At 42.1% G+C, this 23,753-nt stretch overlaps 1 protein-coding gene across 1 annotated transcript in view; it reads right to left on the reverse strand.

Annotated features, from left to right (window-relative positions):
• Positions 1 to 21,584, reverse strand: part of TMEM108 (transmembrane protein 108) — a 429,003-nt gene extending 407,419 nt beyond the window's left edge. Inside the window, exons 1-2 of the mRNA XM_052642188.1 lie at positions 21,539 to 21,584; positions 14,671 to 14,785 (exon numbers count right to left, since the gene is read on the reverse strand). The gene's annotated coding sequence lies outside the window, so the exon portion shown is untranslated. The remainder of the gene's footprint in view (positions 1 to 14,670; positions 14,786 to 21,538) is intronic.
• Between the last annotated feature and the right edge of the window lie 2,169 nt (positions 21,585 to 23,753).

Consider the following 23,753-nt stretch of genomic DNA (forward strand, 5'->3'; position numbering starts at 1 on the left):
AAGGCACAGAGTGGACACGTATCAGCTGCTGCACACCTCATCTTCCCGTTGCTATTCTCATCCCGGTGCCCATAATTTAAAAAACTCAAAATCAACAGCTTAAAAGAAAATCCAGCTTGATGAGAGGCTGTATATTTCTTGCTTCCTCCAACTATGAATAACTCTGTAAGAAAGAACACATGGCCGAAACACTGGTTTCTCCCCTTCAGGAGGATTAACAAGCAACTTCAGGCAATAGAGTCACCCAGTTTATCGTCACCACCCTCCCTTTCTGTCACCCTATACATACACACAGGCACTTCCTCCATCAGTGCTCATGGAGAGAAGAGGGTGGGAGGCTCCTGCTGCATGCCTATAATATCTCTCCACTCAAAGTAGTTACACTAGATAATCTTTCTGATTATGAACCCCCAAAACCCCAAACAAACAAACAATTCTATCACAAATCTTCTCCAAAAAGAGGATCTGGAAAGAAAAGTTCAATCATCCATAGGTATCTGCTGGGGAATTGGACCCACCTAATTCCCCAGTAGATAGCAAAAGTTGCAGGTGCTCCATCCCCTTTTATAAAACATCAGTGTTGAAGTAATCTCTAGATTACTATGTTACCTAACATAATGTAAATACTATCTAAATTGTTATAAATACAATGTAAAAGCTATGTAAATAGTTGCCAGTGTGCAGCAAATTCAAGTTTTCCTTTTTTTGGAATTTTCTGTAACTTTTTTTCTCAAATATCTTCGATCTACAGTTTATTGAATTGTGGATGCAGAACCATGGATATGAAGGGCTGACTGTATACTGTAGTGGATCTTTTCACACCACAAATATTCTCATGGATTTTTATATATTTCCCTCAAAAGTCTAAGATAAAAAGAGAGAAAGCCCACAAAATTTAGACAACTGTTAAGGGTTCAGTGAGCTACTGCTCATATCACCAAAGAACGCAGAAAAACCCATGCAGTTGTACTTATACCTCTCATCAGTAAATTCAAGCAAATATTTTCTCCCATACGACTCATGCAGCTCAAAATCAAAAAACCCAATAAAAAAAAAAAGGAAGATCTAAATAGACACTTCTGTAAAGAAAACAGACAGGTGGCCAAAAAGCACATGAGAAGATGCTTAACATCACTAATTATTGCCTGCCTGCGTGCATGCTCAGTCTTGTCCGACTCTTTGCAACCCTATGGATTGTAGCCCACCAGACTCCTCTCTCCATGGAATTTCCAGGCAAGAATACTGCAGTAGGTTGCCATTTCCTACACTAGGGGATCTTTCCAAACCAGGGATCAAAGCTGCATCTCCTGCATTGGCAGGTGGATTCTTTACTACTGAGCCACCTGAGAAGCCCCAACTAATCATCAGAGAAATGCAAATCAAAACTACAATGAGGTATTACCTTACACTGGTCAGATGGCTATCATCAAAAAATCCACCAAAATAAATAAATAAATAAATGCTGGAGAGGGTGTGGAGAGAAGGGAATCCTCCTACACTGTTGCTGGGAATGTAAATTGGTAATAGCCACTATGGGAACAGTATGGAGGTTCCTTAAGAAATTGAAAATAGAACTGCCATATGACCCTGCAATCCCATTCCTGGGCATATATCCAGAAAAAAACACACTTCAAAAGGATACATCCACCCCACTGTTCATGGCAGCAGTAGCCAAGACATGGAAGCAACCTAAGTGCCCATAAAGAAGGTGTGGGATATACACACACACACACACACACACACATATATATATATATATACACAATGGAATATTATTCAGCCATCAAAAGAATGAAATAATACCACTTGCAGCAACATGGATGGACCTGGAGATGACCATACTAAGTGAAGTAATTCAGATAGAGAAAAACAAATGTCATATGACATTGCTGCTACTGCTAAGTCGCTTCAGTCGTGTCCGACTCTGTGTGACCCCATAGACAGCAGTCCATCAGGCTCCCCCATCCCTGGGATTCTCCAGGCAAGAACACTGGAGTGGGTTGCCATTTCCTTCTCCAATGCATGAAACTGAAAAGTGAAAGTGAAGTCGCTCAGTTGTGTCTGACTCTTCGTGACCCCCTGGACTGCAGCCTACCAGGCTCCTCCGTCCATGGGATTTTCAAGGCAAGAGGACTGGAGTGGGGTGCCATTGCCTTCTCCTAAAAAAAATGATACAAATGAACTTATTTACAAAACAGAGACAGTTTCACAGATCTCAAAATTAAATTAAATTTATGGTTACCAAAGGGGGAATATGGGGGAAATAACAAATTAGGAGACTAGGATTAATATATACACACTACGATATGTAAACTAGATAACTAACAAGGACCTACTATATAGCATTAATGCTACAATGTAGTATTGAAAGACGCTTGCTCCTTGGAAGAAAAGCAGTGACAAACCTAGACAGCATATTAAAAAACAGAGACAGAAGTCTGTATGGTCAGAGCTACAACTTTTCCAGTAGTCACATATACATGTGAGAGTTGGACCATAAAGAAGGCAGAGAGGTGAAGAATTGATGCTTTCAAACTGTGGTACTGGAGAAGGCTCTTGAGAGACCCTTGGACAGCAAGGAGATCAATCTTAAAGGAAACCAACCTGAATATTCATTGGAAAGACTGATGCTGAAGCTGAAGCTCCAGCACTTCAGCCACCTGATGAGAAGAGCTGACACATTAGAAAAGATCCTGATGCTGCGAAAGATTAAGGGGAAGAGAAGGAGGTGACAGAGAGTGAGATGGTTGGATGTCATCATCAACTCAATGGACATAAGTCTGAGCAAACTCTGGGAGATGGTGAAGTACAGGGAAGCCTGGGATCCACGGAGTCACAAAGAATTGAGCAACTGAGCAACAACAACTATATAGAATAGGGAACTCTAATCAATATATAATCAATATTATATAATAACCTATATGGAAAAAGAATTTGAAAAGAATGGTTGAATCACTTTGCTGTACCCCTGAAAGTAACACATCACTGCAAATCAACTATACACCAATAAAATTTTTTTTAAAAAAACAAGCAAGAAAAGAGACAAAATTAATGCAGTGAGAGATCCACAACCATATACGAAATTGCAGCCAATACTAATAACTAAAAAAGGAAGCTCAAACCAGAAAAGCAATACAAGTATTTAAATTTTTCTTACCTTGAGTAGAAAAAAAAATGTTTTAAAGTCTTATTTTGTCCATTACACAATAAGAAAAATGGAGAAATAAAGGAAAGAGTGAGAAGGGCCAGAAGGAGATACGTTTTAAAAACTACAATTTATAAGCCTAAAGTATGGCTTAAATCATTTGAGCAAGTGGTGGAAAACCATAATTTAAAAAGAGTGAACAAAAGAAACACTGATATGCTTTCAGCTCCACAGTCAGAAGGGCAGAACTGCCAGGACGGCATTACCATTGTCTGAGAACACCGGCAGGTTTATTCATGCTAAACATGCTATAATTGAGAATCAATATGGGGCAGAGTGTGCTTAAATGAACTCCGAGGGTTTGTACAAGGGTTCGTACAAGCAATCCTGTTAACGTCACATTGCATTTTATTAAATGATGTTTGGAATAAAAAGCCTGTTGGTTGGGCCTGGGAAAACTTTGTTTTAAAGAGGTATAACTTCTTATGACAGCTATAATCATAACATTGATCTTCATGATAATCTCACTACGCATAAAAGAAATCAACTATGAAGATGAACCAGCGCTCAGGTTGCATGGAGTGTCCCTAAAACTGCCTTCAATTTCTAATGTGGGAGATAAATCAGGACATTATGAAGGTCCAGGATAATTATCACCATAACAGGTGCAGGGAGAACAGTATCCTTTTTTCCCCAAAGTAACAAGTTTATTCAATCTTTCTTTTTTCATTTATTTATTTTTATTGACATAGACTTGATTCACAATGTTTAAGGTGTTCAGCAAAGTGATTCAGCTATACATACACAAGTGATTCAGTGGTAAAGAATCCACCTGCAATGCAGGAGACGCAGGTTCAATCCCTGGGTCAGGGAGATTCTCCTGGAGGAGGAAAGGGCAACATGCTCCAATATTCTTGTCTGGGAAATCCCATGGACAGAAGAGCCTCTTTACGGGATCACAAAGAGTCAGATGCGACTGAGCACACTAACACATATACACACATATTTTTTAGATTCTGTTCTCTTATAGGCTATTACAAGATACGGTACATAGACTCCTGTGCTATACAATAAGTCCTTGTTGTTCATTATTTTTTACTTTTGAATTTTTTATTTTGTATTGGCACAACATTGTAGCCAATGTTGTGATCATTTCAGGGGAACAGTGAAGAGACTCAGCTATACATATACATGTATCCATCCTCTCCCAAACCTCCCTCTTATCTAGGCTGCCACATAACATTGAGCAGAGTTCCATGTGCTATGCAATAGGTCCATGTTGGTTATCCGTTTTAAATATAGCAGTGTGTACACGACTATCCCAAAATCCCTCCATGCTGCTGCAAATGGCATTATTTCAATTCTTTTTAATGGCTGAGTAAAATTCCATTGCATTTACATACCACATTTTCTTTATCCATTCATATGCTGATGGTCATTTAGGCTGCTCCCATGCTTTAGCAATTGTAACCAGTGCTGCCATAAACATTGGGGTGCATGTATCCTTTCGGATCATGCTTTTCTCCAGACATATGTCCAGGAGTGGGATTGCAGGGTCATATGGTAGCTCTGTTTTTAGTTTAAGGAACCTCCATATTGTTCTCCATAGTGGCTGTACCAATTTACATTTCCACCAACAGTGTAGGAGGCTTCCCTTCTATTCACACCCTCTCCAGCATTTACTGTTTGTGGATTTTGATGATAACCATTCTGGCAGGTGTAAGGTGATATCTCATAGTAGTTTTGATTTGCATTTCTCTAATAATTAATGATGTTGAACATCTTCTCATGTGCCTATTGGCCATCCATATGTCTTCTTTGGAGAAATATCTATTTAGGTCTCCTGTCTATTTTTTGAGTGTATTGTTTGTTTTGATGCCGTTAAGTGACATATTAGTTGTTTATAAATTTTGGAGACTAATCCCTTACTGATCATATCATTTGCAAATATTTTCTCCCAATCTATGAATTGTCTTTTCGTTCTGTTTATTGTTTCCTTTGCCATGCAAAAGCTTTTGAGTTTAAGTAGGTCCCATTTGTTGGTTTTTATTTTCATTATTCTGGGAGATGAATCAAAAGACCCCCAAACAGCCAAAGCAATCTTGAGAAAAGAAAAATGCAGCTGGAAAAATTAGGCTGTCTGACTTCAGACTATACTACCAAGGTACGTTCATCAAAACAGTATGGTACTGGCACAAAAATAGAAATATAGATCAATGGAATAGGGTAGAAAGCCCAGAAACAGGCCCATGTACCTGTGGCCAACTAATCTAAGACAAATGAAGCAAGACTATACAATGTTAGAAAGACAATGTCTTCAGCAAATGGTACAGGGAAAACTGGACAGCCCCATGTAAAAAAAAAGAAAGAAAGAAAGAAATTAGATCATTCTTTAACTCCATACACAAAACATGCTCAAAATGGATTAAAGACCTAAATATGAGACTGGACACTATAAAACTCCTAGAGGAAAATATAGGCAGAACACTCACTCTCTGACATAAATCACAGCAACATCTTTGTTTATCTATTTTATATTTAGTAATGTGTATCTGTTAATCCCAAATTCCCAATTTATCCCTCTTCCCCATCTTCTCTTTGATAACTGTAAGTTTGTATCTATGTTTGTGAGTCTATTTCTGTTTTGTAAGTTGGTTCACTTGTATTTTTTCCTAGATTCCACATACAATACCAGATGGTATGTGTCTTTTCTGACTTACTTCATTCAGTAGGACAATCTCTAGGTCCACCCACAGTGCTGCAAATGGCATTACTTCATTCTTTCTATGGCTGAATAATATTCCACTGTATTTGTGTGTGTGTGTGTGCGTGTGTGTAGTAAAGACACTACACTGTCTTTATCCATTCATCTGCTGATGGACACTTAGGTTGTTTCCATGTCTTGACTATTGTAAACAGTGCCGCTATGAACACTTGGGTACATGTATCTTTTCAAATTATAAAGAAAGAAAGAAAAAGTGTTAATTGCTCAGTCACGTCCGACTCTTTACGATCCCATGGACTGTAGCCTACCAGGCTCCTCTGTCCATGGAGTACTCCAGGCAAGAAGACTGGAGTGGGTTGCCATTTCCTTCTCCAGGGGATCTTCTTGACTCAGGGATTAAACCTGTGTCTCTCATGTCTCCCACACTGCAGGCACATTCTTTACTGCTGAGTCACCAGAGAAGCCCAATTAGAGTTTTTGTCTTTTCTGGATATATGCCCAGGAGTGAGATTGCTGGGTCATATAATTACTCTGTTTGTAGTTTAAAGAAGCTCCAATACTGTTTTACACAGTGTCTGCACCAATTTACATTTCCACCAATAGTGTGGGAGGGTCCCCCTTCCGTCATGCCCTAGGAGCGTATATTTTCAGGTGCTTACCAATCAAGTTAGGGGTACTGGAGAAGAAACATGTGGTTACAGAAGGTGTGGCAGTTGTAGGCAGATGACGGCTAATCAAGAAATGTGATTCAGATCAGCTGGACAAATCTGACCAGTAACTTCGTCAGCAAGTGCACACACAGCTCGGTGCTGGGCAGTCAGAAGCGAGGATATGGTACCATGTTCACAAGCACCCTATAAGGGGGCTATTTTGAGTCCCTTCTTACAAATAAGAAAATTGAGATTGAGAGAAATATTTTTCCCAAAGTCACCTTTCTAAAATCTGATAGAGACAAGATGGAAATGCACATCTGGCTAATGGGACAAAGGTTTTCAATGCTACCAAACAGATATGGTCACTGGAAAGAAAGGGCATTCTATGCACACAATAGACAACTGGGCCAAGGACCAGTCTCAGTAAGGAGCAGTTTGTGAACAGAAAGAGTAGAAAGTCAGACAGTAAGTTGGAGTCATACTGCAGACTGTCTTTATGCCTAGTTAAGAAGCACATTGTCCTTCAGACTGTTGGGAATCACAGAACTTTGGAAATCAAGAAAGATGTAAGAAAGGGGATAAACAGACCAAAGGATCTAAACTAGATAACAGGGTTAGTGGGAGGAGGGAAAAGATGGAAATGCATTTAGAGAAACACCAGAAGGAACAAGAGGCTGAAGTCTAGTACCATATTAACATGGGATTTGGGGCTCTCAAATTAAAAGACACTAATTGGGGGTCTCTATTAATGTCCTATTGTTTAATGTCTGGCAAATATTTTACTAATGCCAATAATTAAAAATTTCAGAAGTAATCTAATAAGCATTCTGGCTCAGCTAGTAAAGAATTTGCCTGCAATGTGGGAGAGCTGGATTCAGTTCCTGGGTTGGGAACATCCCGTGCAGAAAGGAAAGGCTACCCACTTCAGCATTATGGCCTGGAGAATTCCATGGACATGGGGTCACAAAGAGTCAGACAGGACAGAGCAACTTTCACTTTCACTTTCCAATAGAAAGAAGACAGCTTTTGAAAGCTAAGGGAAGCATGCATCTGCCTGCCTTCGTCCTCGTCCAGGAAGCTTCTTTTAAAAGGGGCGTGCTGATAAGAAATCGTGTTTGAGGATATTACCTCAGCCATAGCTTTGTTTCCTAGAAAGGCTAAGGCCAGGATTTAACAATGGGCTCAGTAGGGAAAGGCCTGAGTAGGATCTATTCCCTCCTGTGGTTCATGGGAAGCACAGGACACTTCACCAAAGCTGGAGGTTTCAGCCCTCCCCTCAAGCATCTATGTCCATTTATCACACTTATCCCCCAACACTTATCTAGGGAGTGGCTTAGAGCAGGACAAAATCCCAGGATTCAGGACCTGGGACTCTCAGGCATCTTTCAGGCATCATCTTTCATCTCTTTACACCTCGGAGAGAGCAGATGTCTTTACCATTGCTACCGAATCTTCGTGCAAGGGCTGCAAATTAGTTTCTGATTCTATAAGAACAAACATAGTTTTGTTTCATTTTTATAAAAAAATTAATTATATATGCAAAAAGTTGACTTTATCTTTGGTTTATACTGTAAGATTAGAATTTCTTTAAAATTAAAATTGAGTATTTTAATCTGGTGATATATGGTTACTATATACAAGTCTTCCTCTTCAGAAGAAATACAATCATGTATGTTAAAATGTATTGGATACAATTCTCTATTTTTCCCTTCTCGTTAAAAAAATTCCATAAAAGGGATAGGTATCTTCCCAGAGAAACAAGAGAAACTGAAGCAAAAGATTCATCTCTGCTCCTTCGAGCAGCTGAGTGAGAAAGCTGATCCCAATCATCTTTCAGTAACAGACTACATTCTTTCCTCAATTAGCAGTTGCAGAAGCCCCACTGAACTTCTCTTCTGCCGCTTTCAACAGAAGCTGCCGTTAAGGAAATACTAACTCTGTATGTGTCACTCCCATGCTCCAGCTGCTTGAGAAGAGCAAGAGCCTTAAATGAATTCAGTGAGCCAATGGGCTGTGTGTGATGTCACAGAGCAGGCCCTTCACAGCTGTGATGGCCCACGAAGCTAGGACCATAATCTTACCCTGTCACAGAATCATAAATAAGGACAGAAAGTGAAGTCGCTCAGTCGTATCCGACTCTTTGTGACCCCGGGGACTGTAGCCCACCAGGCTCCTCTGTCCATGGGATTCTCCAGGCAAGAATACTGGAGTGGGTTGCCATTTCCTTCTCCAGAGGATCTTCCCGATCCAGGGATCGAACTCAGGTCTCCCGCATTGCAGGCAGATGCTTTAACCTCTGAGCCACCGGGGAAGACAGAGCCTTCTGCAAATATGAGGATGCACTCCCTTGTAAAGTCATATTCAATCATTGGTTCAAATGAAACTAACTCTCCAAGATCAGGGGTAAATAAACAGAACACACTACAACACAAAACATTTTAAAGTCTGCCTTTAAGGTAGTAATTCCCAAAATGACACCATCTATATGGAATCTATTTCTGGAGTAATAAGCCAAATTATTTTACTTTGTCAGAACTGGAATCTTACAAACCCAGCTGTTGAATAACACTTGTCAGAGATGTCAAAATGTCTTTCAACATTTAGACAGCTACCTAGCCATTATTCCTACAAGATGCATGGGTGGTTGAGAGAATCACATCTGACAGGCGCAAAAAAATAAAATATCCATATGGAAAATATAACTACTGATTTCTCAGTCATCTAGCCCAGCAATTTCCCTACCATTCTGCTCTGGGATATGGCTGCTGCTGCTGCTAAGTCACTTCAGTCGTGTCCAGTTCTGTGCGACGCAATAGACGGAAGCCCACCAGGCTCCCCTGTCCCTGGGATTCTCCAGGCAAGAACAGTGGAGTGGGTTGCCATTTCCTTCTCCAATACATGATGCAGACAGTCTCCTAAAAAACCAGATTCAGGCTTTTTCATAATTGCTACTGAATGCAGAGGCTTCAAAAGTAATCTTCCAATTCTTTATTATATACATAACCCATAAACACTGTTTATGTTGATTCTAAGAGTTAAGAATTCAGTGTCCTTACACAAGAGAGGTCCCACATTCTGTCGACCCTACCGCTGCTCCCTTCCAGAGAAACCACAGTCTTTATTGAGGCAAGAAGACCCAGGCCACCACTGTGTGGACCAAGAGAGGGCATCAGTACCTCTAAAACTGCCTGGGAGAAAGATCTCTATAACCAGAGGGCTGAAAGTTACTACCGAATTATCATATTATTTTCCTTCTTGGTCCATACATAGACCATCAGTTAGGTTGTGGGGACAGGAAGACATGAGTAGAGAAGCCAAAACAGGAATCCTGAGCCATGTAAAGGTGGAGAAGTAGAATGCAGACTGATCAAGCACTGTTGGTGCAGACACATCCTGGAGTTGCAACAGATCGGGCAATAATCTTCCTGGTCCTGAGTTAGGTCCTGTCGCCGTGAGGTCTGGCCACATGATGGCTCTTTCTCATCCTCAAAGACCTCTGGGATTACCCACAACTTGCCACACGTCGGACATTCGTTTTATTTTCCCATGTATTCTTACTTAAGCCTTCCATTTCTTAAGGAAACTTGAATGGGCTTCTGTTCTTGTAATCAGAGACATTTATAGATGCCCCACAGCAAGACGTCTGAAAGTGTTCTTTTTCTCTTTACTAACCATAAAACAACCTCAGATTTCCCATCTGAGAGTCTACACATAACCTCACAAATTTAGGGCTACTTTGCCAGTTTCTGTATTCACAGAGAAAGAAAAGAAATGGCTGGCAAAATCCCTTTCTCTTGGATTGTATTTAAATCTCCCTTGCTGCATTTTTTCTCTCAGTCAAGAATAGAAACCAGCATGCTCTGGGAGCCTCAGTATTCTCTCCACCCTCTGTGGCACTGACAGACTTCCCCCCTGTGACTCCTGGGTTGATTTCGAGCTTCAGGGACTAAGTTTTCCACTGGCAAAACCTGATTCTTCTGGTCTCTATAGAATCATATTGGCTCCCAAAGCAATTCCAACACTGGGAATAGGTCAGGTCATACCAGAAATTAATGAGCCAGCCCCTCTGAGCACCTGCAACTTCTGTAACTCTAATTACTCCCCCTTTCTAAGACTCCCCAAAACTCTAGCAGCCAGTGATTCTCAATCAGAGGCCATATTTAGAAATACAGGCGGCTTTGTTGGTTGACTTAATGACTCGGTTAGAGTAATACAAACATTCAACAACCAGGGATGCTATATATCTTATAATGGACAGCAAAGTTTCACACAATGATGAGTCATTCTATCAAAATGCTAAGAGAACCTCCCTTGAGAAACACTAAGACCCCTCCAACACCCCAAGCAGAACAGAAACACAAAGTGAAGAGAGGAGGGCAATACGAGGATCAGCACCACACAGTCAGGAGAGAGGCAACCAGTGAAGGCCATCCAAGAGTCATCTCAGCCCAGCCATCTCCAGGCCTTGTCTCCAGCAACACTACTCACAGCACAGAAACCCTCTGCTCTCATTCCTTCTACCATGCAAAACAGTCAGTTAGATTTAAATTACATCTTTTAAAATATGTGTCTTTATTTCTACATCTTTTCATTTGTTCTAACTATGATAGTTTCAGACCAACTAATATTGGTACTAGAAAGAGATAATATCACCTGAAAATTCGTCCATGTTGCTCAAGGGCTTAACTACTAAATATGTTCTATACTACTTTACAAACTAATTCTTTAGGGGATAACGCCTCAGAGCTTAAATTTGTGAACTAATACCTTCTTATGAAACACTTTTCTGAGCCATGCTGGGGCTTGGAAGGAAGGAAGGTGAAAACTCTCTCACCACCTGTCCCAGACCCTTTGTGAAGCTCTGATGCTCTAGGCCTTATCAAAAGAGACATCTTGCACAAACAAGCTTCACCACCGAGAGTCAGGGTGTGGAGACACCAAATGGAAAGAGACAGCTCAGCAGCCTGGGATTAAAGCACAAATATTTTTGAGGCAGTGCACTCAGTGATGTCAGAGAGACAGGTTCATGGCACTTTCTGTGACAGGTGCTTCAGCAAGCTAAAAAGTTCAGCAAGATCCTCTCACAGACTGAAAAGTGACCCAGGATGGAGAAATCCAAAACACAATTCTGTTCTAAATGAGGTGAGGTCTTGTTATAACAAGCACACACACACTGTCACTATAAGTATGGATTTCTGATAAACAGTCTTTACAGATTAAAGCAGTGCTGTCCAACAGAACTTCCTGACGATGGCCACACTCTCTGTCCACACTGTGCTGTGTCAATATGGTCTTGGTGTAAGTTTGGTGAGTGTATCTAATAAGTACAGAGACCAACACCTCAGCAAGGCTGAACTCAAACCTGCCAGGACAGTTTACATCTAATCCCTGCACTTGCTCTTCCTAAACTGAGGTTTTCTAGTAAAATAACGTGACTGCTTCAGGACCAAGGCAAGGTGATAGCCCTTTTCACCATTCCAGCACAGTTCTAGAAGATGACCAGAGAACAACCAAGACCCTAAAACATTTTATGTATCATTCAAAGGGCATGGGTTGAAGACAACCCCTTTTCTATACTTTCAAAGGAGAGAAATAGACGGAAAAGCTAAAGAATAAAAACGGACTTCTCCAAACATTCTCTGGTATTTGTTGTATTACTCACAAAATCTGCTCTAGGATCCACAGTAATTTGCGAGGATAATTTTCTTTGGGAGGGTAACTTCTTTATGTCCTTTGGTGACTTTATGTCCTAGTGACTTCCCTTCACTAGGTGGCACTAGTGACAAAGATCCCACCTGCCAATGCAGAAGACTTAAGAGACTCAAGTTCAATCCCTGGGTCAGGAAAGTCCCCTGAAGGAGGGCATGGCAACCCACTCCAATATTCTTGCCTGGAGAATCTCCATGGACAGAGGAGCTTGGTGGGCTACAGTGCATAGGGTCGCAAAGAATCAGACATGACTGAAGCAACTTAGCACTAATTATACGAGTCACTTTAAGAGTACCACAATCTCCCATCCCTAGCTAAAAGCAATTTCTTTGACTGCTCTTCTAACAGCTTATTTCTCTCTCCTCCACGCTCCCATTTTTTCCCTTTCCAAAAAAAAAAGCCTTTATTCAAGAGTATATTGTTGAAATGAACTGAATATGAAGGCTTCAAGTGAAATCAGAGTCTGGCACTATGCATCATTTCCCACACCACTGACCCTTCAAACTCCCCTGCTCCTCAGCTACTGCCTTCATAAAGATTAAGAGAGATCCCTGGGTCCTGGATATTTTAGGAGACAGGTATTTCTTAGCATTCATAGAGCTCTCAAGTAATCACACAGTGCTTTGTACATCCCTTCTTTTGGCTTCGGACTTACAGATGCTGTGTCTATTTACAGGTAGGGAAACTAGCATAATGAGACTAAGTTACTGAAATGCCATTCCAGAGAAACTCAAGAGCAAAATTAAGTCACCTCCAGCAGTGGTTCTCAACCAGGGGCAGTTTTTTCCCCAGGGCACATTTGGCAATGTCTGGAGACACTTTTGATTGTCATGATTGTGGTGGGGGTCGGGGGAACTACAGGCATCTAGAGGGTAGAGGCCAAGGATGCTGCCGAACATGCTTCATTGCACAGGACAGCCCACAACAAAGAAGCACCAGGCTCAGCATGCCAATGGTGCTGAGGATGAGAACCCCTGATCCTCTGGCATCTCCAGCACTAGTTTCTTTGGCTTCTAATCAATAAAGAATAGCTCCCTCTGTAATTTGATCCTCATACAGCATTTACACGGAAACATACCAGTTGAGTGCTATTTCTGTCATGCTATACTTTTTGGTGCCACAGAGGAAAATAAGGAAAAGCTGGCAAAGTCTGGCTCCTTTCCTCTAATGAGAAAGCTTAGCAGAGACCAGGTCCTTTCCTTAGTGACCCCCAGGCGCTGAGCTGGGGTCTGTGTCTGGCTGCTCACCTAGACCCTCCAGTTGTTGACGTGCCCTACAGCTCCCTGTCCTCTGCTTTGCTTATCTCTAAGCACATGCATCACTCCAGAGCTGTAATGATGCATGCTTATGGGAATCTCCAGAGATCTACAGCTCCTAATTGTCTATTTTGTTCAGTAAATTGTACTCATTACTGAGCCATGTGAGGCACAGAAGGACATCAGCCTTACTGGGTGCCCTCTGTCTGAGCGTGGGTAATGGGACATTATCAGCAAGGACTCCACAGTATTGAACTAAGACGCTTAAAAACAATCCTCCATTCAGTTCCTCAGCTGAGTACTTTTTTTTTCTTCTAAATATAACCTCCTGTTCCCCTTTTTCCTAACCAGTCTTAGCTCTGCTTAGATTTGTATTAATTATTATTTTCTCTTTAGTGAGTCTGGTTTTAGTTTAAGCTCTAAAATCCAGAGACCTCAGAAAGGATGGGATGTCCTTTCCACTCCTCCCTCTCAGCCCTCCACTGCCTCTGAGAAGGGCATACCAAATCTCCTCTGGTCTCAAAATCTTCACGACAGATGAAAATCCAAAGCAGCTTTAGTTATAATGCTCCTGGTGCCTATATCCGTTGCACTAAGGACTGCAAACAGATGAGGAGGGAATGGACATGTGACTTCCAGTGACACTGGATAAAATAAAATGGAATGGGCAGAACCATGTGCTTTGCTACTGCTATTATCTACCAAATTGAAAATCATCAACTCTCTGGTAAGCAGTTTCCCATCCCCCGGAAAAAAAAAAAAAAAAAAAGTGATTAACACAGAAAAAGTTAAGCGAAGTGATCCATGGAAGAGTAGAGTGCTGAGAGAGGGGAATTTGTGTCAGCAGAGATAACAATATGATACGGCTACAGGAAAACAGCACTCAGGCCTAGTTCCCTTCTCAGAAGGGCCAAGCAACACCCTCACCCTCTACGTAAATCAAACCCCCTACAAACTCACTAAAAAATTCTTATGTTGAGATATTGCCATGTAGATTCTATCCCATCACCTTGATCATGGTTTTAGCTTTGTAAGTGCTGATCTTAACAGTGTTTATGACCTGAATCACTAAAGGCTTTGGGAAGCTTTCACAGACAGGGCACCCCACTGCACTGATGCCAAAAGGCTGTTAAGACAAGAGTAAAACCAGAACAACAATGGCAAAGAATGCCTTTGACTTACCCTGGAGTAGAGGGTGTGAGAGCCTTCAAATGCACTTACATCCTCATGACCCATCAGCTCTGTTGCCTTTCATCACTCACTTCTGCATGGTGGATCACAACCAATCGGTCACCAACTACCAAAGATGAAAAATGAAAGAATGAATACGTTAGGCCAGAAGATCCATAACTTCAAGATCCAAGCCGCTGCTCCTCAAGTGAATTTGCTACCGTAGGCTAACTATCAGTACTTACTTAACACATAAACCCAAATATATATAATGGTTTAAGTTCAATAAAAGCTTATTTCTTGTTCCTGTATACGTACTGGACAATTGAACAGTCTCCCTTAACAGCAATCCAGGCAACCAGGCTGACAAAAGTCCTGCCATCCTTTAACATAGCATCCCACAATCTCGTAGGGACCCTCTCCATTCCAGCCTACACAGAGTATAAAACAGCATGGAGGAACTTGCGTGGGTGCTCTATTTTTGTTTCTTTTTTCCCTAGAAATGGACCGCAATACTTTTCCACTTCCACTTAGTTACACAGCCACACCTAAATCTGTGGGTTGCTGGGAAGCTAATAATCAGTATCATACAAGCCTGACGCCAGCCCAATGAAGATATTAGCTTTAGAGTCTGGAGTTCTGGGTGAGACACTAACAGTAAATCTGACTTAGTTACTTAATCACTCTGAGATCTGGTTTCCTCATCTGTGAAATACTCTGCTTCCCTCATTGACCTATGCGTCAATGTGAGACTCAAAAATGAGACAAAACAGCATGCATAGCCTGGGTATCTTGACCAAATGCTGAGCTGCAAACTCCCAGATGTTGTAGTAGAAAAGAAGATTGAAGTAGAAAAGAGATTTTAAAAATTAGAAAATATTTTTGTATTCCACAAAGTGATCTGCAGATATAAAGAACTGGCACCAACTTTGATTATACATAAATTCCCCATTATCAGGATACCAGGTAAAATTTCAAAGAGTCACAAGATTTCGGAACTAGAAAGAATTTAAGTGGTCACTGCTTTCCTGTCTTATTTTCCAGACAAGGAAACAAACTCAGACGTCAACAATGTCCCTCAAATCTCATACTAACTCAGTGTGCTGGAATTAGAGTACAGAAATTGGAATTTTTCTTCTGTTATTACATAAATTCAATTGATATGCTGCTGAAGAAGAAAAGGTGATTCTTATTCTTCTGCTAAAGTGAGAGTAAATGGCTACTCTGGCCCAAATCTAAAAAGGTACCAGAAGGTAGCATTCACCAGCATGGACCACCATCATACCAAACATAAGGGAAGAGGGGTCACAGGGCAGACCAAGTTTTTCAAGCAAATGTTCTTCGAAACAGTGATCTCCACCAAAGTTATATCTCACTAGTCCAAAATGTGACCTGAACACAAATTAACTTCTGTATACCTTCTGGCAAAAACAAGAATTTTTATTTTCCATACATACACACTGAGTCATTGCTATTAAGGGACAATTAGAAAAGGAGAATTTGAGACTGCAAATAAAAAAGGGAAAGGAAATACTAATAATTAGCTGAGGAGGAACAGAGGTTTCCATAGCCAATCATGGAGACAAATAAGGGAATCTCAAGATTTTTTTATCCATGATACTTAAATTATTTTGCATCTCTGAGAGCATGGTGAGTCCTTGAAGTTAAGAGCAGAAAGTAAAATACAGGGCCTCAGCAATGAAAGACAGGAGTCCAAATTCAAAGTTCTACATCAGGAAGGGAAGAATGGAACCACTTAATATGCATGTCTCCAATAAAGAGATAAAAATTTGAAAGTGTTTTGGCAAAATTAGGAGGGACTACTTAATGAACAAGAAATGATAAATGGAAATCAATACTTGCATATCCATCGTTAAGATGAGTAAAATGCTATTATCAGCATCTTCATCTAGTGAGTAATTTCAAGCATTTTAATAAAGGTAAAATGTTCTAAGAACTGCTACAGGTTACTCCACCCCCAACTCTCTTCTGCCATAGTGTCTCTGCTGCTGCTAAGTCACTTCAGTCGTGTCAGACTCTGTGTGACCCCATACACGGCAGCCCACCAGGCTCTCCAGTCCCTGGGATTCTCCAGGCAAGAACACTGGAGTGGGTTGCCATTTCCTTCTCCAGTGCATGAAAGTGAAAAGTGAAAGGGAAGTCGCTCAGTCGTATCCAACTCTTAGCGACCCCATGGACTGCAGCCTATCAGGCTCCTCCGTCCATAGGATTTTCCAGGCAAGAGTAGTGTCTCTAGCACCTCAAAAACTCTCCCATCCTGGCAATTTCCCAGAACCTCTTCTCGACCCTAGAAGTTTTACTTATTCTTGTGCCATGGATTCTCCCGTACTTTTGGCAATCTACTGAAGCCTAAGGAACTCCTCAGAATAATCTCTTATATGCAGAGAAAAAAAAAAAAAAATATATATATATATATATATATATAAGAATAAAAAGGAAATCAATTATATGGAAATTATTCTAGTCACATAGCCTTCAGAGAGTCCATGGACCCAATTTAAAAACATCTGATTGGGGAATGACTCTTTTAGGGTAAAGAAAGTTTTTTTCTTCTGCAGGAAAGTTTTAAAAAGCACAAGGATGTATAGTAAAGAATACTACTCAAGAACAGTCAGTGAAGAAAAGAATGAGGTGCAAAAAAGAAGTCAGACCTTGAATTTCTGCCCAACACAATACTATTCACACTGTGGTTTAAAAAGCCTACTTTAAGGAATTAACTCAGAATTTTCTTGGCTCCAGCCCTGTAGACACAGCATCTTCGTACTGATGGCAGGTGAAGAAATTCAGCACTGGAAAAGGTAGGACTGACATGAGCTTGGGTCCCAGCTTTCTACCACTCTCTAGTTCTGTTAGCTTGGGCAAATCACTCAGCTCTGAGGTGAAACTCTTTGTCTATGAAATGAGAAGGTCAAGCTTCACCATCCCTAAGGTTTCCTACAACTCTGAATTATTAGGATTCTCTGAGAAGAAATATCAGTGAGATTTCTTTTTGCTCTAGGTTCACTGCATGAAAATACCTTTTAGATGAGAATTTTTCAGGGGCTTCAGAAATGTTGACACTATGAGAATCAGCTGGGTGTAGAATTTTTGACTTAGAAAGGATTTTTTTCAAGAGACATCTCACCCAATTCTAGTGACCCAGGTGAGAAAACTGAGGTTCAGAAAGGCAAAGAAATGTATTTGAGGTCACATAATGAGGTAATGTTAGCAAACTGTTGTGACTACTGCTGTCTAGCGTCAGCAAGATTTTAGGATTTGGCATTGGTATACAACTCAGCTCATGAGTTCACTTGAAGAGAGATGGAAATAAACTCCAAAAAGCTGAGCCATAGCACAAGGACAGCATGAGGAAGCAGGTGATTCGGGCAATGACTCCCAGGAGCAGAGTTCTATGCCTCCAAAAGGGTCAAAGCTCATATGCACAGTAACCTCATTAGCAACAGTATCGCCTCCTTCAAATATATGGCTACAAAATTCATATAAAAAAGTCAATTATTTTTTTAAAAAATGAAAGAAAAGGTGGTTCAAAAGAGGGGAATAAATGAACAAACCCTGGCTAATAAGGTCAATAAAACCAAAGTTCAGGATGTGAATTGCTAATAAAATCTTAAAATTGTAGAATACTTGTTAGGAATTTTTAAGTTTTAGAAGAAACTGATTCAGAATAACTTTGACCTACTATTGTGGACAGCTCTAAAATATAGTAATCATGAGCATTATTTTTACTAATACTCTCACCACTATCTTCAGATACATAATTATAGGATATTGATTTGGTTTAAAAGTTATATGTGTATTTCCATAGTCCCGTCCACGTGTACAGACGAGTTTTATAAGCAAAGACGTAGACACTAGGAAGTTGTTGGGAAATTTGATTGAATCATGAATTCAACCTCATTTTCAATTAGCCAACAATATGTATGCAAGAGCTTTCAAAACCTGTGTTCCAACGCTTGTCAGCTTACCCTCTCCATTTCCCGCACACAACCAGCAAAGTAATGGCACCCATTCTCAACCCCCACAACCATCATTCCTACTTCGTATCAATATTTCTGGCTTTCGTAACTTTTTTTTTTCTTTTTTTTATGATATTCTTTGGAAACTGACACAGCCTTTCAAAATCTAGACCAGAGGCTATACATCACTGGTTTGCCAGCTCCTGTTTCATCTCCTCCAGGAATTCCCAGAGACAGCAGTGCCATCTACTGGTAGGGAGGGCATAACTTGTTTTCTGGAAGCCTGCGGTTGACATGCCTGAAAGAATGGCAGCCTAGATTTGTGTTTTTGTGAGCCTTTCTTTTCTAGAGCACATTACAAGCGTAACTGATGCTTACAACCTGAGACACAGAAATCCACAGGAGCCCCCATCGTGAAGGGCAGGTCCTTGGGAAGCCGTATAACACCCAGCCTGTCAAGCCAGTAGAGAGGCAGCTCTGCCTTCTCAAAGCTCCAAAGGCAGAGCCTCACTGAATTAAACACTTCCTAGCTCTCCTCACCCTAGGGCTTCCGTATCAGATGTTCTCACCTTGCTTCCACTTGTGGCAATGCTACCCCACTCTATCTTACAGCAAGAGTCCAGGGAAGGTGCTTAGACCTCTATCAACATGACGGCTCTTAGATTTACACAGTGTGTCACAGATCCTGCTCAAAGGACAGTACTGCTTAGGCATGCAGGTCAGACTCTAATCTCTCATTCACTCTTCCTTCCCTGACCCAAGGGACAGAAATGACAGAAAGGAAATGATTTTGTTGTTGCTTTGGAAGCAACATTAGTGGGCTTTTACTGAATCAGAGAATAAACCTTGTCCTGTAGATCACTGAGGTACATTGCTTCCCTTAAGATGAACTAAGCCTGCCAATCTTTCTGCTTTCCCTTGTTTAACCTAATAAGCGTTTTTCAACCTTTCCAAAACCCTTGCCTCCCTTTCACAGACTAAACATAAACACTGCACGCCCTTTGTGCAGTTTATATAACAAAAGCGACATTTTCTCTCTAAACACAAAAGCATATACCTTTTCAAACTATACTTCCTACCCAAGCTTCAGAATTCCTTCCTCTCCCCACTGATACCAGCTAGAAACAAATCACTGACAAGTTCTAAAATTACTCTAATTTGCTTTATGTACCAATCTGTCAGGTGACAATCTATATTTTACTTTATGAGGTCATTTGTTGCATTCCCAACAAGCTTTGCAACACCTTTTCTTTTACTTTGGCTCACCCCAGAAAACCACCAAAAGTTGATCTGCTACAGTTGATGTTAATTCTGATTCCCCCTAACAAATTTAAGTGTTCCTTCTTTAGTTAGTTTGAACTTGCCAAGTAAATTGATTTCCTAACAAGTTTGGGCATTTCACAGGCATGGTGTGTGTCTTAGATGTTTGGGGAAAAAAAAAAAAAAATCACACCGTTTCCTAAAGAAACAAAACTTTGTATGGGGAAGGTAAGAGTAATAAAAAGCCTTGGAACCCTGTCAGGATGTCTCTGAGGAATCAGGTAGAGAGATTCCTGTCCATTTCCTACCAGAATAAGTTGTAAATGAATTATAGTGGAATTCCAGAATACAGTAAAATCTTCCTAATGATAGTTTAAACCGTTCTGAACCAAGCAGACTAGCAGGTATAGCTAATAAATTAACTAGTGGAAAACTGAAGGGGCTTTTTATACTTTGTTATGAGCTGTACAGTATGCTCTTGCTATTTCAGGTTTAGGGAAATTGAGAAGGAAAGAGGCAGAGGATGCCTTTTGTAAAGTATGACTTCAAGGAGACATCTCCCACCCCCAAACCATAATCACACACTCACACACACACACACACACACACACACACACACACACACACACAAGCAGCTTTTGACATCCAAAGGCCTTCTTTTAACACGCACTTTTGAAAGAATTAAGGAGATCTAAATGGGTGTAACCTGCCTTCCCTTCTCCCTAGCACCCATTAACATGCAAAAATAAGTCATTACTTGATTCGGCAGTCCAGAAAAACCTCAGTTTACAGAGATAACCAGCACCACCCCCCGGGGGGAAAAAAAAAATCAGGTTTTCTTGAAGGAGAATATCCGTGTGATGGTCTGCTCTGCAGTTCACTGCAGGGATCTTCCCCCTCACAACTACCAGCCATCAGTTTCGCTGTAATTTCTCACTGTAGCCTCTCACTTAGACCTTCTCCGCCAGTGCCCAGCGGCTTTAAAAAAAATAATTTTTCCCCCTTCTCTTTACGAATCTCTTGATCCCTTGGGCAGGCTGAAAGCGTTTCGGTGCAACTCTGAGGTGAGAGCTCCAGGCAGGTCCGGAGAAGCCTTCCACCGGCGCACCTGGGCTGGCCCGCGGGTCCTGCCCCCACCCCTGCCCGCACGGCTGCGCCAGGAATACGGCTTTGGTCGCCGCCGCCGCCGCCGGATTAGTTCGAGTCCCGTGGCTTGGCCAAAGTGACACTACATTTTTTTCCTTCGTTCTCACATGTGACAGATCCCACTGCATTAAAGCCATCTTCTCCCCGGCTCTAGGCCAGGTCTTGCGCCGGAGACGTCCCCGCCCCACCACCCTTCACCCTTTACCTGGGGAGGGGGTCGGTACCAGCATCCCTCCGGGAGAGAAACAAAGGCAGAGGCGAGGCTACCAGGTGGGCAACTCCCCTCGGGGGGACCCGTCACCGCGGTGAAGAGGATGGGGAGATGCCCTAGCGGGCAGAAAAGGGAAACCGAGGCACCGAGGGAGATGACTGAGCCCGGGTCTGCGTCCTCTGCCAAGTGAGGCTCCCCGGGCGGGCGGACCTCAGACTTCCCCCCGCCCCGCTCGCCCGCAATCGGCCGCGGAGGGGCAGGGAGCCCGCCCCGCGGCAGCTCTTACCTCGGGAGAAGCGCTCCCGCTCCCTCCGACGGCTCGGGGAAAGAGCCCCGCCGCTCGCGCACGCGCATTCGCGTTCTCGCCCCTCCGCGCCACCGCGCGCGCCCCTCCGACCTGGCTTTGGCCCGCCCCGGCCCTGTCCGTCAGCGTACGCGAGAGCCAATCCACTAGCACGGGAGGGCCAGCGCCGGTCACGTGGCCGACCTAACCAATCACCAAGCTGCCCTCGGCAGCACCCGTTCCGATGTCTCCGGGGATTCGGTTGCTACAGAGTGGATCGGGTGAGAGGCGTCTACAAAGGGCTGGATCTCTGTTTTGGGCTCTGATTGGTGCTAGATTGACAATTACTAGATCTATTGATATCTCAAATTCTAAATATGAACAAGAATGACCTGGGCATCTTATTAAAAAGCGGATTTTGATCCAGTAAGCCTGAGACGGGGACTTGAAATTCTGCCCAACAATCTCTTAGTGATGATGCTCCTCGTCTGAGGACCACGCTTTGGGTAGTAAGATTTTAAAGGCACTCGTCTAAAAATGACGGTTATAACCCCCTACTCCATGTTATCCAGAAGTTTCAAAACCTTTTCCTTCCTCAACTGATAAAGCATTCCAGTGACTGACTGAACAAGGGGTGTTCTGGTGACGCTTGTAGTTTGGACACAGGCTGAGGGAAGGCATGTTTGATTTGAACATCACCCATCTTTGTTTATGGGTCAGTAACTAATTTGGTGGACGCTCCTCATTGAGAACACTAAGTCATCCTGAAGTATTGGACATGTGTGTCACTGTGCTGTATTCTTGGCCAGAGAAGAAGCATAAGTGGTTCCTGTTTTTTGGAAATTTGCAGACTGTCACAGAACTACACAGGCAAACTCGGGAAGAAGCATTATAGGAATAAAATCCAGGGAGCTAATTGCTGCAGATCCTTGGACAATTCAGGTCAGAACTATCCAATATAAGCCAGAGTTTGTAATATCCTGTCTTAGGAATCTTTGAAATTGCCCAGAAAGACTTCTGTCAGTAATTCCAGAGTCTGGAAATCAGGAAGCCCAGTGCCTCTGTCATCTCTCAAACTTGACCTAAATCTGAATATTTTCAGACTGGCTAGACTATTTGTTGTTCAGCATAGTCCTATTACCCAATAGTGTACTGGTGTGATTCAAAGGTCTAAGTGCTACAGTCTCCAAAACCTTCTTCCTACTTCACGTCAGGTGGTGTGACACTGCTTCAGCAGTTTTCTCTCACTATCCTCCAGGTGATCAAAATGTCACTTAGAGGAAACTTATATCCTTGTCAGTGTATAGAGGGCCTCTGGCTTATCAGCCCCAGAAGTGAAGCCTGCTTAATAATCTCAGCGATTGTTCACCAGTAACTCTATCAGAGATAGCATAGCACAAAACTCAGAGTTACAAGAATGCACAGAATCAAGCACAGCAATGGTTCCGGCTGCAGCAAGAGTAAAGAAATGTCTAACCAAGAAGAACATGTTTGAAAATCTCAGAGAAAGTTTATTTTACTATCTTTAAACCAGTGGTTCTCAAGCTTGGGTATACAGTAACATTTTTTTTTAAAATTGGAGGATAATTGCTTTATAATGTTTTGTTAGTTTCTGCCATACAACAGGAGAAGGCAGTGGCACCCCACTCCAGTACTCTTGCCTGGAAAATCCCATGGGCAGAGGAGCCTTGGTGGGCTGCAGTCCATGGGGTCGCTAAGAGTCAGACACGACTGAGCGATTTCACTTTCACTTTCATGCACTGGAGAAGGAAATGGCAACCCACTCCAGTGTTCTTGCCTGGAGGATCCCAGGGACGGGGGAGCCTGGTGGGCTGCCGTCTATGGGGTCGTACAGAGTTGGACACGACTGAAGCGACTTAGCAGCAACAGCCATACAACAATGTCAATCAGTTGTTAAGTAACCATATGTCCCCTCCCTCTTGAATCTCCCTCCCACCCCCACCCCACCCCCCACCCCCACCCCCCCGCCCACCCCATGTCACCACTCTAGGTTGTCACAGAGCACTGGGTTGAGCTCCAGCTCCATGTGTTATACAGCAACTTCCCACTAGCTATCTGTTTTATATATGGTCATATAAATGTTTCAGTCCTACTCTCTCAGTTTATCCCATCCTCTACTTCCCCTGCTGTGGCCACAGGTTTGTTGTGTCTCTCTATCCCTGCCCTGCAAATAGATTCCTCAGTACTATTTTTCTAG

This window comes from Budorcas taxicolor, chromosome 1 (genome assembly GCF_023091745.1).
Source record: "Budorcas taxicolor isolate Tak-1 chromosome 1, Takin1.1, whole genome shotgun sequence".
Taxonomy (NCBI): Eukaryota; Metazoa; Chordata; class Mammalia; order Artiodactyla; family Bovidae; genus Budorcas; species Budorcas taxicolor.